The sequence below is a fragment of the Mytilus galloprovincialis genome, chromosome 13, assembly GCF_965363235.1.
Source record: "Mytilus galloprovincialis chromosome 13, xbMytGall1.hap1.1, whole genome shotgun sequence".
Classification (NCBI taxonomy): Eukaryota; Metazoa; Mollusca; class Bivalvia; order Mytilida; family Mytilidae; genus Mytilus; species Mytilus galloprovincialis.
In genome coordinates, this window is record NC_134850.1 from 56,439,584 (window position 1) to 56,455,437 (window position 15,854).

Below are 15,854 nucleotides of genomic sequence, written 5' to 3' on the forward strand. Positions count from 1 at the left end.
TCTTCCAGTGATGGTTATTAATATTTTCTTATATGCAATGAAATGTTATGTGATTTTTTTTTCTATAGTACTGGACAGGATAAAACCTTACTCATGCCAAGTATTTCTTTATGTGAAACAAAGATAATTAATTATAAATTCTGCACATTTTTTTGAAAGTGCAAAATTAACAAAGACTATATAATAGGGGAACATCAATGGTGGTATTACACCTGTATATACCTGATGAGTTTGATATATTTAATTCTAATTATTTATTGAGTAGTTCTAGTCATGCATCAGTGGTTATATTTATTGTAAGACTTCATCATGGCTCAGTGAGTTTTTATTATACTCTCTAGGTTTTACTAGTTTGTTTTATGAAAACTCTGTTCTGTATGATAATTGGTTAATTAAAAGTCATATGTCTATTTTGGAGGGAAATTCTATTGTTTAGTTAGAATAGGATTTACTTTGAACTGAATAGTGTTATGCTGTTCTATGATATAATTTGTATTCATATTTGGTGGACAGCTTAATTTAATTTTAACAAAACATAAGGTCAGTTTTCTTAACTTATTGATAGGGATCTCTAGAAACTTGCAAATGTAGAAGAGTTGTATATATAGCAAAAACATACAGCAGCCATATTTGAACTATTTCTAATTCTGTTAAGCTTGATTAGAAATAGTTCAGTGACTTATTTTAATCGAAGTCTTAAATATTTGCACAGTTTCGCTATAGTACTGTCATGACTATGTTATAGAAGCTTTAAGTCTTATATATGTTTGAAATGGGAGAAAATGTATTTTTTGAAGTCAGAATGATTGTGCATGAATGATAGACATATTATTTTAAAGAATTATGTCCATGAACTCAGAGAAATAATATATATATTAAACGATACAATATTTTCTCGGACTTTTCCAATATCAATTTCGAGTTTCTCAGACTTTTTCTCTGTCCCTACCGATTTTGTAAACAAAAATATGTATTGAAAATTTTACGAGGTTGACATTTTCAAAAAGCGGAATATTTCAAATTTTAATGGGAGGGACGGAAGAGGGTCTGAAAAGCGGGAGATTTTGACTCCCGCTGGAAGAATCACATGTATTACATGTATTGGTAAATGCACCACTATATTATTATAACAAAAGGTCCAAAATAAAAGTCTTTGAATTAAACTTAGTGTTTGTAAATGCTATGCAGATATAATTTAGTTCATTATAATTATGTAGGTTATATTTATATTTTGTACAGGACCAGAACGTTGATGTATTAATAGTCTGGTGATGTCACTGAATAATAGGAGATGGACCTTTGTTATGTTTGTACAATTGTACATGGTAAGATCAGTGTTTTCATTTATTTTAGTGTACTTCAAAGTGGTTCTATAATACATGCTGGAAAGGCGTCCATTATGATTTGATGAACAAAAAACATTATAGAAAATCAAGAGTTCAAGGGAAAAAATGAACAGATACATTTAAACTAACTTTAAGAATGGTTTTATATAAATTCCTATTGAGCAACACCAACAAAAATGTCCATGACAATCTCCGGCGTTGTTCAAAATTCAACTGATGTAATTTTAATTGAGCAGCCCATGTTTTATTGGAATTAGACTATTCAAAGCCAAAGAAGAACATCATATTGGAAAATATGTTTTAACAGGCTTAGTGTTTAATAATGCTTTACAATAAATGCTTTATGTACTAAAACAATGTTGTTAGTCATTTTATTTTAATGTATATATGGTATAAAAAAGGACTTCTATCAGAAGTATATTTGGTAGAACTTAATATGTTAAAAATTAAGATGTAATTGATTTATGAAGAACAACATTTTTACAGGTTTAAACAATCTTTATATAGTTTTATGAGGACAATTATAAATTAAAAAAATTAAAAACAAAAAAAAACAGTACTGTCATCTAGAATTAATAGAGTTATATATATTTCTTTGTACATAATATTTGTATTGTTTTATAAAATTATTACACAATTGACCTATTTTTGACCTAACTTAAAGGTGTTATTTTTATCATACAACCATGACAACCAAGAGGACCTGGCTACATATAAATATTTCAAAAGTATTCATATTTGTTAATCCTAATTCATGTTTGTATGCTTTGCCTGAAATCATTAATATTGACTGAACCAAATGACTTATTTTTAGAGTAAGATGAATAGAAACAAAACATGAAGACATTCCAATGTATGATATAAGAGGAAGCAGATACGAATTTTGAAATTAGTATAAAAGAGAGATCATGCACCAGAGAAGACTTAAAGTGTACAGGTAGGCATCTTGACTGGTTGATTTTAATCGAATGAATTAAGGAGATGTAGTAGGATTGCCAATGAGTAAATATCCACCATTGTCGAGATATAAGCAACTTTAGGTCATCATACTGCTTTCAACATTAATCACAATCAATACTGTATAGTCAGCTGCAGGCCTGGCATTGTTTGTTTACAGTTCTATGACAATTAAATGAGGAGCGTAAAGGGAGGTATCTTCACAGAAGAACGTATTTAATCAGGATGAATGAACAATTAAACATTTCTGTCATGTTGATCTTTTTACCGATTTCACAAAACACTGTGAATAACAAACCTTTTTCACGACTGCATGTGAAATAAAATTAAAAAATGGCAAAAAGAGTTGCACGAAAATAACCCTTAACGATCCTCTTAAATGTTTCACACATAGTCGAGACATTAGATAAAAAAAAGAATATTAGAGCTCTTAACTTCTTAAATACCATAGCTTATTTGGTAAAAACATATTGGAGAGGTAAGTTACTATTTCTATAAAATATGATTGTTAGTAATGGACAAACATTTGGCTTTGCAACAAAACAAAGATTTAAAGAGTTGGTACACACACTAAACAGGAGTCTCGATATAAAATAAAAATTAAAATAGATAGGTAGATCTATGTAAACTTCAATGCAAAAAAGGACTGTAAAACATAATAATTAGTTTTTGATTACTAATGACCGTAGAAAACAGAAAATGTTGTATTAAAACATTTAGAGACCTTTTCAACCTTGTAATGAACAGGGAATCATACTTTAAGACAAAACTATCTGGGGGTTAAAATTTGAACAGAGGTCTGAAGCAAGGTTGAATCTAAATCATTTAACCAAGGATTAAACAAAGGTTAGATTTATCATCAGGATGAATAGAAAATAACCTTTGGTCAAATTTTACAAAAAAAATAAAAATAAGGGAGACAATCATGTTCATTTACCAATTTAGAATTTTTCAACTGAACTTAATTTGCATACGAATGTTTGGTTTTAGGATGATTTAACTCCAACCAGCAACATAATTTAGGACTATAAATCTTGTTTTTACTTTACAGTATGTTGAGAGAAGTTCAGGAAGAGGAATCACAGCGACAAAGACGTTCACCTTTAAATAAATGTTCTAAGTACAGCACTGAATCATGAGCTATAATTCATATTTGATTGTTATTACAAAGAGTGAATGTATCTGACTAGCATTTGTATGACATTTATTATATGAAGACTTACAAGGCAAAGAATCAGATGTTACAAACAAATGTGTGTGCAGTTAAAGACATGAATATCTCAATTTACTTTCTTTTTGTGATTTGAGTGAGAATTTGTTTTAGACCCTTACTTCTGTGTATGAAAGGATGAATGTTCTAAAATACTTTTAATAGTTACATGATTGTAATCTTTAATCTATTAAAGAAAAAACAGAAATGTTAGAAAAAGGTTGGGTTTTTTTTCATGCCACTTATTACATAATTCTTATGTACTGATTCTTGATTGATGTGCTTAGAGACATACCACACAGATAGAACTTTGGAAAATGTATATATGTATCCTTCCTTTATCTTTATTTCATAGATTCTATAAGATGTCATTGTATGACACATTGTATACATGGTATATGTGTTCATAGATTGATTTACTGGAATTAATAGAAAATTATGGATTTCAATACAAAAAAGGTATTTGAGTACCATTTAATACTAAAGTTATGATATTTGGTGTTAAAAACTGTTTTGACATCTTCCTGTATTTATGGTTGAGCTGTATTGTTGAGTTTCTGTCACACTGTTTACCCTATGGCCACAACTTTCCCCATACTTTCAAAAACCTTTAAGAATAAAATTGAGAATGGAAATGAGGAATGTGTCAGAGACTGCAACCTGACCAAAGAGCAGAAAACAGCTGATGACCATCAATGGGTCTTCAATACAGCGAGAAAATCACGCACCTGGAGGTGTGCTTCAGCTGGCCACTAAACAAATATATGTACTAGTTCAGTGATGATGGAATGGTTACAGTAAAACTTTACTTTTATAATACCAAGAACAAAACTTATATATTATTATACCGATATTATTGAATTGCAGTAGGTTCTTCAGTTGTTATATTTAAAATTATTTTCGGTGACGGACATGAAAAACATGACAACATTATGTATCAGTAAGCATTGGAGACTTGTGTACACATATGGGAAGTTAAGTCGCCTTCTGTGTTTAGGGTTCACAGATACTATACCTCACATTTAGGTATAGTAACGTCCCCTACCATATGTACCACAATGCATCCGCAAACTAAGAGTGAGGAGGCTCAGTTTGACCGGAAAAAAATATTCAATCCATGTCGCACCATATGTACCAGGTAACCGCTATTACTGATGCAAACTGAGCAGGGACTCAGTCAGCATGTGTACCAAGTATGCCCTTTTACTGGTACTAACTGAGAGTGAGGAGGCTCTATTTGACCGATTTAGGTCACTTAGTATCTACCATATGTACCAAGCAACCGCTATTACTGTTTTAAATGGGGATGTTTTTTTCTGTTTTTTTTTTCGTAAAGTTTTTAAATTTGGATGTTTAACCCTTTTTATAAAGGTTTTTAAATAGGGATGTTAAATTGTTTTTGAAAATATTTAAATTGGGATGTTTAATTGTTTGTCTAAAGTTTTTAAATGGGGATGTTTAACTTTAAAAAAAATAACAACTTGGCTGGATACATCATACCAAAACAGAGACTTGAAACTGGTATGTCGAAAGAAAGAGGCAGGTGTCTTACAGTTGGCGTTTGTCTTGGTCTACAGACACCTTTAGTCCAGATAATCCACAGTTCAGCTGGCTAGTACAAGCAAACAGGTTAGTTTATAACATTTGACTTTTTAACACTTTTTTTACATTTTGAATTACCTATTTTTGTTAAGCTTGTGTCTTTTGTTACAAAAGCGAGACATAGCGATCCTACATTCCGTTAATGTCCACTAGTAGTAACTCTGGTTACAGTTTTTGAACTTTCTTATACTATCCTGGATTTCCACCAAAAATGGACAGAAGCTTGTTTACTACATGCATATCCAGAAGTAAATTTTGTAAAAAAAAAATCCTACTTATCCGTATTTTACTTATAAATGGACTTTTTTCTGCGAGTTAACATTATATTCACTCTGCACTAAGTTTTTAAAGTTGTGGGTCAAGTCAACTCTTAACCTTTTTACTACACTTTTTCAAAACACAACATTATAGCAAAAGTGAGAAGAAGGAAAGGCGGGTTTGACCTGTGCTTTATGATGGTAAGTATTCAGCTGTGCAAAAGACATTGGATAGTACTGATCTAGAAAACAGCGGGGATATAAACTTGTTAAGGATGTTCGCTACTCTGTTTAAAAATAACAAGCTTTTTATACGACCGCAAAATTTGAAAAATTTTTCGTCGTATATTGCTATCACGTTGGCGTTGGCGTCGTCGTCGTCGTCGTCGTCGTCGTCGTCGTCCGAATACTTTTAGTTTTCGCACTCTAACTTTAGTAAAAGTGAACAGAAATCAATGAAATTTTAACACAAGGTTTATGACCACAAAAGGAAGGTTGGGATTGATTTTGGGAGTTTTGGTCCCAACATATTAGGAATTAGGGGCCAAAAAGGGCCCAAATATGCATTTTCTTGGTTTTCGCACTATAACTTTAGTTTAAGTGAATAGAAATCTATGAAATTTTGACACAAGGTTTATGAGCACAAAAGGAAGGTTGGGATTGATTTTGGGAGTTTTGGTTCCAACAGTTTAGGAATTAAGGGCCAAAAAAGGGCCCAAATAAGCATTATTCTTGGTTTTCGCACAATAACTTTAGTATAAGTAAATAGAAATCAATGAAATTTTAACACACGGTTTATGACCACAAAAGGAAGGTTGGGATTGATTTTTGGAGTTGAGGTCACAACAGTTTATGAATTAGGGGCCAAAAAGGGGCCCAAATAAGCATTATTTTTGGTTTTTGCACCATAACTTTAGTATAAGTAAATAGAAATCTATGAAATTTAAATACAAGGTTTATGACCATAAAAGGAAGGTTGGGTTTGATTTTGGGAGTTTGGGTCCTAACAGTTTAGGAATAAGGGGCCCAAAGGGTCCAAAATTGAACTTTGTGTGATTTCATCAAAAATTGAATAATTGGGGTTCTTTGATATGCCGAATCTAACTATGTATGTAGATTCTTAATTTTTGGTCCCGTTTTCAAATTGGTCTACATTAAGGTCCAAAGGGTCCAAAATTAAACTTAGTTTGATTTTAACAAAAATTGAATCCTTGGGGTTCTTTGATATGCTGAATTTAAAAATGTACTTAGATTTTTAATTATTGGCCTAGTTTTCAAGTTGGTCCAAATGGGGGTCCAAAATTCAACTTTGTTTGATTTCATCAAAAATTGAATAAATGGGTTCTTTGATATGCCAAATCTAACTGTGTATGTAGATTCTTAATTTTTGGTCCAGTTTTCAAATTGGTCTACATTCAGGTCCAAAGGGTCCAAAATTAAACTAAGTTTGATTTTAACAAAAATTAAATTATCTAAATATGTACTTTGATTTTTGATTATGGGCCCAGTTTTCAAGTTGGTCCAAATCAGGATTCCATATCAAGTATTGTGCAATAGCAAGAAATTTTCAATTGCACAGTATTGCACAATAGCAAGAAATATCTAATTGCACAATATTGTGCAATAGCAATTAATTTTCAATTGGAGTTATCTTTCTTTGTATAGAATAGTAGTTGATAATATATGTTGGAAATTTGCCAGACATGACTATGATGTCATTTTCTATTTTTATTTGCCAATAACTTTATGTAAATAACTTCATTGGAAATTTGCCAATATAAAATGTTGCTGATGAAGCTTTTTTTCCTTATCTTATCTAAAATGTTTTTAGATAATGTATGTTGGACATTTGCCAGACATGACTATGATGTCATTTTCTATTTTTATTTGCCAATAACTTTATGTAAATAACTTCATTGGAAATTTGCCAATATAAAATGTTGCTGATGAAGTTTTTTTTATTGTTTTATACAATAAACAATGTATATTCACTTTTACTACCAACCAATCTTTACCATTCAGTGATAACAAGCACTTTATTTTACATTTTAATATTTTATGATGTATTTAAAAGAGTAGTTATTGTTGCAAACTCCATTAGAAATTTGAATTGATATCAGTTTTGGAGAAAGGGAAACGGGGATGTGAAAAAAAAGGGGGGGGGGTTTAAATTTTTCTCATTTCAGATTTCATAAATAAAAAGAAAATTTCTTCAAACATTTGTTTGAGAGGATTAATATTCAACAGCATAGTGAATTGCTCAAAGGCAAAAAAAAACTTTTAAGTTCATTAGACCACATTCATTCTGTGTCAGAAACCTATGCTGTGTCAACTATTTAATTTTAGATTTAAAAAGTTTGAAGAAGAAATCTTTAATTGATTTGTAAAATCTTGACATTTGTTTTGTGTAAAAAAAAACCATGTAATGTCAAAAATTTGATCACAATCCAAATTCAGAGCTGTATCACGCTTGAATGTTTTGTCCATACTTGCCCCAACTGTTCAGGGTTCGACCTCTGCGGTCGTATAAAGCTGCGCCCTGCGGAGCACCTGGTTAAAAGACTGTTATAAATTAAAAGTATATAAATAAAAAAAATATAAAAGCAGAAAAAAATAGAGGGTCCGTGTGCTTGTTTTCTAGATATTAGCCGTTGAAAATTTGGCGGGAAATAATTCTCTCTAGATTTTTCTTTCACTTAACATTGACACCTTTTTTGTTGAAAAAATTACAAGGATTTCATAAGATTTTGAAATATGGCTTTTTAAATAATATGTAATAAAAATATGAAAAGAAAAGTAGGGGTTAGTGGGCAAATTTGTTTAATGTTAATACATGGATAAAACCAGAGGATTCCGAAAATCTGGCAGAAATTCAAAAAGTAGAGGAGCAAACATCCTTAAGATTGGAGAATTTAATTTTACTATGGCCATATGAGTTTTGAACCTACCATTTTAACAAAAGACTTCTATATAAGCAGATCCTATTTTTATAGACAGATCCAATGGAACTTAAGTTCTAACCATTGTTAAGGAATACAGGCTAACCTACCTGCTGCAATTTGATTGCAGATTCTTAGCTAATTTGCTTTTTCCCCTTCACCACTTTGGTTTGTTTTACCATTGAATAACGCTGACGACTTTTGGGATCAGCTATTCTCTTGACTAGAAGATTGTCTGGGATCCTTCTTTTGGAAGGCATTAGGACTGATAGTGTGAGATATAACCTACCACACACCATCAGTATCCTAGACATCAATCTTCCATGTCTCTCCTCTAGACTAGAAGGTTGTCGAGGATCCTCCTTATGGAAGGCATTAGACTGATAGTGTGAGATATAACCTACCTCACACCATCAGTATCCTAGACATCAATCTCCCATGTCTGTCTTCTTGACTAGACGATTGTCAAGGATCCTCCTTATGGAAGGCATTAGACTGATAGTGTGAGATATAACCTACCTCACACCATCAGTATCCTAGACATCAATCTTCCATGTCTGTCCTCTTAACTAGAAGATTGTCAAGGATCCTCCTTATGGAAGGCATTAGACTGATAGTGTGAGATATAACCTACCTCACACCATCAGTATCCTAGACATCAATCTTCCATGTCTGTCCTCTTAACTAGAAGGTTGTCAAGGATCCTCCATATGGAAGGCATTAGACTGATAGTGTGAGATATAACCTACCTCACACCATCAGTATCCTAGACATCAATCTTCCATGTCTGTCCTCTTGAGTAGAAGGTTGTCTAGGATCCTCCATATGGAAGGCATCAGACTGATAGTGTGAGATATAACCTACCTCACACCATCAGTATCCTGGACATCAATCTATCATGTCTGTCCTCTTGACTATACGATTGTCAAGGATCCTCCTTATGGAAGGCATAAGACTGATAGTGTGAGATATAATCTACCACACACCATCAGTATCCTAGACATCAATCTTCCATGTCTGTCCTCTTGACTAGACGATTGTCAAGGATCCTCCTTATGGAAGGCATAAGACTGATAGTGTGAGATATAACCTACCTCACACCATCAGTATCCTGGACATCAATCTTCTATGTCTGTCCTCTTGAATAGAAGGTTGTCTAGGATCCTCCATATGGAAGGCAATAGACTGATAGTGTGAGATATAACCTACCTCACACCATCAGTATCCTGGACATCAATCTTCTATGTCTGTCCTCTTAACTAGAAGGTTGTCAAGGATCCTTCTTATGGAAGGCATTAGACTGATAGTGTGAGATATAATCTACCACACACCATCAGTGTCCTACACATCAATCTTTTATGTCTGTCCTCTTGACTAGACGATTGTCAAGGATCCTCCTTATGGAAGGCATTAGACTGATAGTGTGCGATATAACCTACCTCACACCATCAGTATCCTGGACATTAATCTCCCATGTCTGTCCTCTTGAGTAGAGGTTTGTCTAGGATCCTCCATATGGAAGGCAATAGACTGATAGTGTGAGATATAACCTACCTCACACCATCAGTATCCTGGACATTAATTGTCCATGTCTGTCCTCTTGAGTAGAAGATTGTCTAGGATCCTCCATATGGAAGGCATTAGACTGATAGTGTGAGATAGAACCTACCTCACACCATCAGTATCCTGGACACCAATCTTTCATGTCTGTCCTCTTGACTAGAAGGTTGTCTAGGATCCTCCATATGGAAGGCAATAGACTGATAGTGTGAGATATAACCTACCACACACAATCAGTATCCTAGACATCAATCTTCCATGTCTGTCCTCTTGAGTAGAAGGTTGTCTAGGATCCTCCATATGGAAGGCATTAGACTGATAGTGTGAGATATAACCTACCTCACACCATCAGTATCCTAGACATCAATCTTCTATATCTGTCCTCTTAACTAGAAGGTTGGCAAGGATCCTCCTTATGGAAGGCATTCGACTGATAGTGTGAGATATAACCTACCTCACACCATCAGTATCCTAGACATCAATCTTCTATGTCTGTCCTCTTAACTAGAAGGTTGTCGAGGATCCTCCTTATGGAAGGCATTAGACTGATAGTGTGAGATATAACCTACCTCACACCATCAGTATCCTAGACATCAATCTTCTATGTCTGTCCTCTTGACTAGACGATTGTCAAGGATCCTCCTTATGGAAGGCATTAGACTGATAGTGTGAGATATAACCTACCTCACACCATCAGTATCCTAGACATCAATCTTCCATGTCTGTCCTCTTGACTAGACGATTGTCAAGGATCCTCCTTATGGAAGGCATTAGACTGATAGTGTGAGATATAACCTACCTCACACCATCAGTGTCCTAGACATCAATCTTCCATGTCTGTCCTCGTGACCAGAAAATTGTCAAGGATCCTCCATATGGAAGGCATTAGACTGATAGTGTGAGATATAACCTACCTCACACCATCAGTATCCTAGACATCAATCTTCTATGTCTGTCCTCTTAACTAGAAGATTGTCGAGGATCCTCCTTATGGAAGGCATTAGACTGATAGTGTGAGATATAACCTACCTCACACTATCAGTATCCTAGACATCAATCTTCCATGTCTGTCCTCTTGACAAGAAGATTGTCAAGAATCCTCCTTATGGAAGGCATTAGACTGATAGTGTGAGATATAACCATCCTCACACCATCAGTGTCCTAGACATCAATCTTCCATGTCTGTCCTCTTGACTAGACGATTGCCAAGGATCCTCCTTATGGAAGGCATTAGACTGATAGTGTGAGATATAATCTACCTCACACCATCAGTATCCTGGACATCAATCTTCCATGTCTGTCCTCTTGACTTGAAGATTGTCTAGGATCCTTCATATGGAAGGCATAAGACTGATAGTATGAGATATAACCATCCTTACACCATCAGTATCCTAGACATCAATCTTCCATGTCTGCCCTCTTGACTAGAAGGTTGTCAAGGATCCTCCTTATGGAAGGCATTAGACTGATAGTGTGAGATATAACCTACCTCACACCATCAGTATCCTAGACATCAACCTTTCATGTCTGTCCTCTTGACTAGACGATTGTCAAGGATCCTCCTTATGGAAGGCATTAGACTGATAGTGTGAGATATAACCTACCTCACACCATCAGTATCCTAGACATCAATCTTCCATGTCTGTCCTCTTGACAAGAAGATTGTCAAGAATCCTCCTTATGAAAGGCAATAGACTGATAGTGTGAGATATAACCTACCTCACACCATCATTGTCCTCGATATCAATCTTCCATTCTGCCCTCTTGACTAGAAGATTGTCAAGGATCCTCCTTATGGAAGGCATTAGACTGATAGTGTGAGATATAACCATCCTCACACCATCAGTATCCTAGACATCAATCTTCCATGTCTGTCCTCTTGACTAGAAGTTTGTCTAGGATTCTTCCAATGGAAGGCATAAGACTGATAGTGTGAGATATAACCTACCTCACACCATCAGTATCCTGGACATAAATCTTCCATGTCTGTCCTCTTGAGTAGAAGATTGTCAAGGATTCTCCATATGGAAGGCATTAGACTGATAGTGTGAGATATAACCTACCTCACACCATCAGTATCCTAGACATCAATCTTCCATGTCTGTCCTCTTGACAAGAAGATTGCCAAGGATCCTCCTTATGAAAGGTATTAGACTGATAGTGTGAGATATAACCATCCTCACACCATCAGTATCCTAGACATCAATCTTCCATGTCTGTCCTCTTGACTAGACGATTGTCAAGGATCCTCCTTATGGAAGGCATAAGACTGATAGTGTGAGATATAATCTACCTCACACCATCAGTATCCTAGACATCAACCTTTCATGTCTGTCCTCTTGACTAGACGATTGTCAAGGATCCTCCTTATGGAAGGCATTAGACTGATAGTGTGAGATATAACCTACCTCACACCATCAGTATCCTGGACATCAATCTATTCATCACCACCCCGGTTTTCTGCAATGGGATAAGCAGAAGACCTGAGGTCAGCTGTCCTCTAGACTAGTCACTATATTATATTCTAGGATCTTTCATGTGAAAGGTATAAAACTGATAGTGTGAGATATAACATACCCTCTTCCCATTCACAATTTTGGTTCAGCTGAGCCAAAGGCCTGGAACTTCAATTCAATTGGATATGTCTATCAAAATTAATCTAGCAAGAATTTAAGATAGAAGGTTGGCTTTCTCATATGGGCATAGCAGAAGTGAATCATCCAATTTAAGCTGGTTTTTATCCCACTGTTTTCTGGTTTGATATTTTTTAGTTTTGTATAACCATTGTACATGAATAAAATTAATTTTATATCAGGAAATGAAAATTCTGAGATAAGATTTTACCTTCAAGGGGAAATTTTAATTCAATGGAAGATAACTGATAAATCATATAATAAAAAAATGGAGGTTGAAATCAAAATGAAAATATTTCTTTTGGAACTAAAGTTTAGGCTATTGAATTGAAAGATATGTAAAAATATATATTTGTGTTAATTTTAACTATTTTTGGAAAGTTTGCTATAGCTTGCTATAGCTACTTTCCATAGGCGTCGGCCTCAACTTCCAGTGAGACAGACTATCGCAATGTTCTGCTCCAAGATAATGTAGTACTAGTGTTCGAATTCTGGTTCTTGGATATTTTGAGTTGCTACTCTTTTGAAAAGATTACAGCTTGAATAAAAAAGGAATAAATGTTTACCGACAATTCAGATGAATTTAACTTCAGTTTGCAAATAAGTATCACAAAACTACTTTGCGGATCGGCCATTGACTGAAGAAAATCAAAAGAAATCTACGCGAGACAGCGTTTCATTCATGAATATTACATGAATGAACATTTTCCCACACTATTTTTTACTATGTACGATATTTACAACTGTTTATTATTGAATAAGTAAAAGCCCGAGAATATCGAAAGAGTATGCGAGAACAAGTTGATATTTGACCAAGTTGTCGGATAATTGACAAGTGATAATGGTTTGATTTATTTAACAATACACAGGTGATAGAATATAAAATAATCGATAATTATATGGCTTATCATTATGTCTCACGCCAAGAACATGTAAATAAGGTAAATACCGGCTTTAATAGAAAAGTGCATTGTTTTTGTCAAAACTGACATCGATCTGAAAGTTTTGATGCCAAACATCAGGAACATATATATTATTATGTTAGATCTGCTGTTCCCAGCAAACATCATTTGAAAACTTCTGTTATTTGAATACTAACTGTTTCACATTCCAATGTGGATATGAGGACCTTCACTTGTTCAGCATGATCAAGTGCATCAAACTGACAACAGACATCAGAAAAAACGTTTTAATGACAATAAGTATCATAGCATCAGTATAATTTAAAAGCAACCGAGTCATCATCTACTTCTTAGAATATTATAGTTCATGTGTATCAAGACCGAGATCAAGCTAAAGACAAGTGCTGTAAAAAATGATTTAATAACATTTGTCATGGGCCATGTACATTGTACTAGCAAACTGACTTTCTTAGTGCTTAACAATGCAGTTGCGGATCCAGAACTTTTTATCCTCACACTTTATTCCTGGGGCAGTAAAATTCTTTAAGATTGACCTACATGTATAATTAACAATATGTCGTCCTAAGACTGATGTAATGATTACTAGTATATCAAATAAATGGCTCAAAACAAAAAAATCAAATAACATTTGCCTCAATGGTGATTACACAGCAGAAACTAAAACGTGTTGTAGGGTTATAAGCACCTCAGATCAACATTGTATGAATCTAGTGTATATAAACTTTTTATTCCTGAGGTCATACTACTATTGTTATGCCCCCACCATAATGAGTTGTATCCTTGTTTTTTTCTATAAGTATGTACGTCCCTTCATTGTACGTACATCCATACATCCCAAACTTAATTTCTGTTTTCTTTCTTTAGTTTGCCTGAACCAAATTTTATGAAACTTATACACAATGCTTATAACCACAAAACACAAGTCAAGCTTGCATTTTGTTGGCGTCACTTTTACCATTCTAGGTGTAAAGGGGTAAAATTTTCAGTATACCCTATCAAGTATATATACCCTTATATATAAGTTTGACTTGTAGCTTTCTTCGGTTATACATTTATCAGGTGAAATTAAAACGGTCTTAAGATTTAGAAGTATAAACAAGAATGTGTCCATAGTACACGCATGCCCCATCTGCATTATCATTTTCTATGTTTAGTGGACCGTGAAAATGGAGTAAAAACTGTAATTTGACATTTAATTTAGAAAGATTAAATCATAGGGAACATCTGTAATACTAAAATGGTCCATTTTGTCAGCAGTAATTAATATTACCAATAATTGATAAGATCCAGGTTGACGGATTCAAACAGAAAGATTTTGAAAGCAGAGAAAACTGTGCATCTTATATACTGCATGACTTTATCAGATGACAATCCTAATACTAAAATAAGGCTTATGCATAGTTATATACTTTAATTCAGTCACAGACCCAAGATATCACGGGTGTGTTCTAGTGTGTACTAAGTTTTAAATTGATTGGACTTCAACTTCATCAAAAACTACCTCGACCAAGAAACTTTAACCTGAATGGGACAGACAGATGAATGGATGGACAGACGAACGGACGCACAGACCAGAAAACATAATGTCCATAAATGGGGCCTAAAAAGTGAATTTTGGAAATTGCTGGCAAGACAATAGTTTAGTTTGAAAAATCAAAACTGTGATTAAATACATATTTGAAATAATACACATCTATAACCTACATGACCTATTTGAAATAATACACATATATAGTTGCAAACTTTCCAGAGGTGCTCTCCAGCACTTTGATTTTGTTTTGGTCTCTTTTTCTTAAACCATAAGCAATAGGTCAACTTTATTTGTTGTATGGAATTCTAAGAATTGTTAGTTCTTCATATCTGCCTGGCATTGTTCATCTGACCTTGACCTCATTTTCATCGTTCATTGGTCAGTGTTCAATTTTCTTGGTTAATGTTTAAATTTATTTGACAGTTGTAATAAAGCTTTATGTTTTATAGGACTATCAACATAATATCAATGATAAATTATTAAAGAAAGCGAGACATTTCAGTGTGTGCACTTTTGTTATGCTGACATCATCTGTTGGTGTTCAAATCATCTATGTTTGTGCTGACGTCATCTTATTTTGTGCAAGCCTCCTCGTGGAAACCATGTATATTTAATATTAGGTTAGTTGGGAGGTGGGGCTTATTTCATACACGGTTTGTAGAGGAGTTACGTCCCTTTTTATTCAATATAAGGTAATAAGGAGGCGGGGCTCATTTCATACACGGTTAGTAGTGGTGCTACGTCCCTTTAGAAAAACAAAACAGTACTGAGAAAAAATCTTAAAAAGTTTCAACAGACGAAGAAAGTGATGATAAAGTGAAATAAATTCATAAAACACATTTAAATCTAACAAATTGTCAGTGTTGGCATCTGTTTTTGTAGGATCAAAGGAAGTA

General features: G+C 34.0%; 1 long non-coding RNA gene across 1 annotated transcript; it reads left to right on the forward strand.

Moving 5' to 3' along the window:
• The first annotated feature begins 2,170 nt into the window (after positions 1-2,170).
• On the forward strand, positions 2,171-3,732 carry LOC143056457 (uncharacterized). The gene is made up of 2 exons (XR_012972356.1): positions 2,171-2,283; positions 3,355-3,732. It is a non-coding gene; the product is annotated as an uncharacterized LOC143056457 (long non-coding RNA).
• Positions 3,733-15,854: the final 12,122 nt, after the last annotated feature.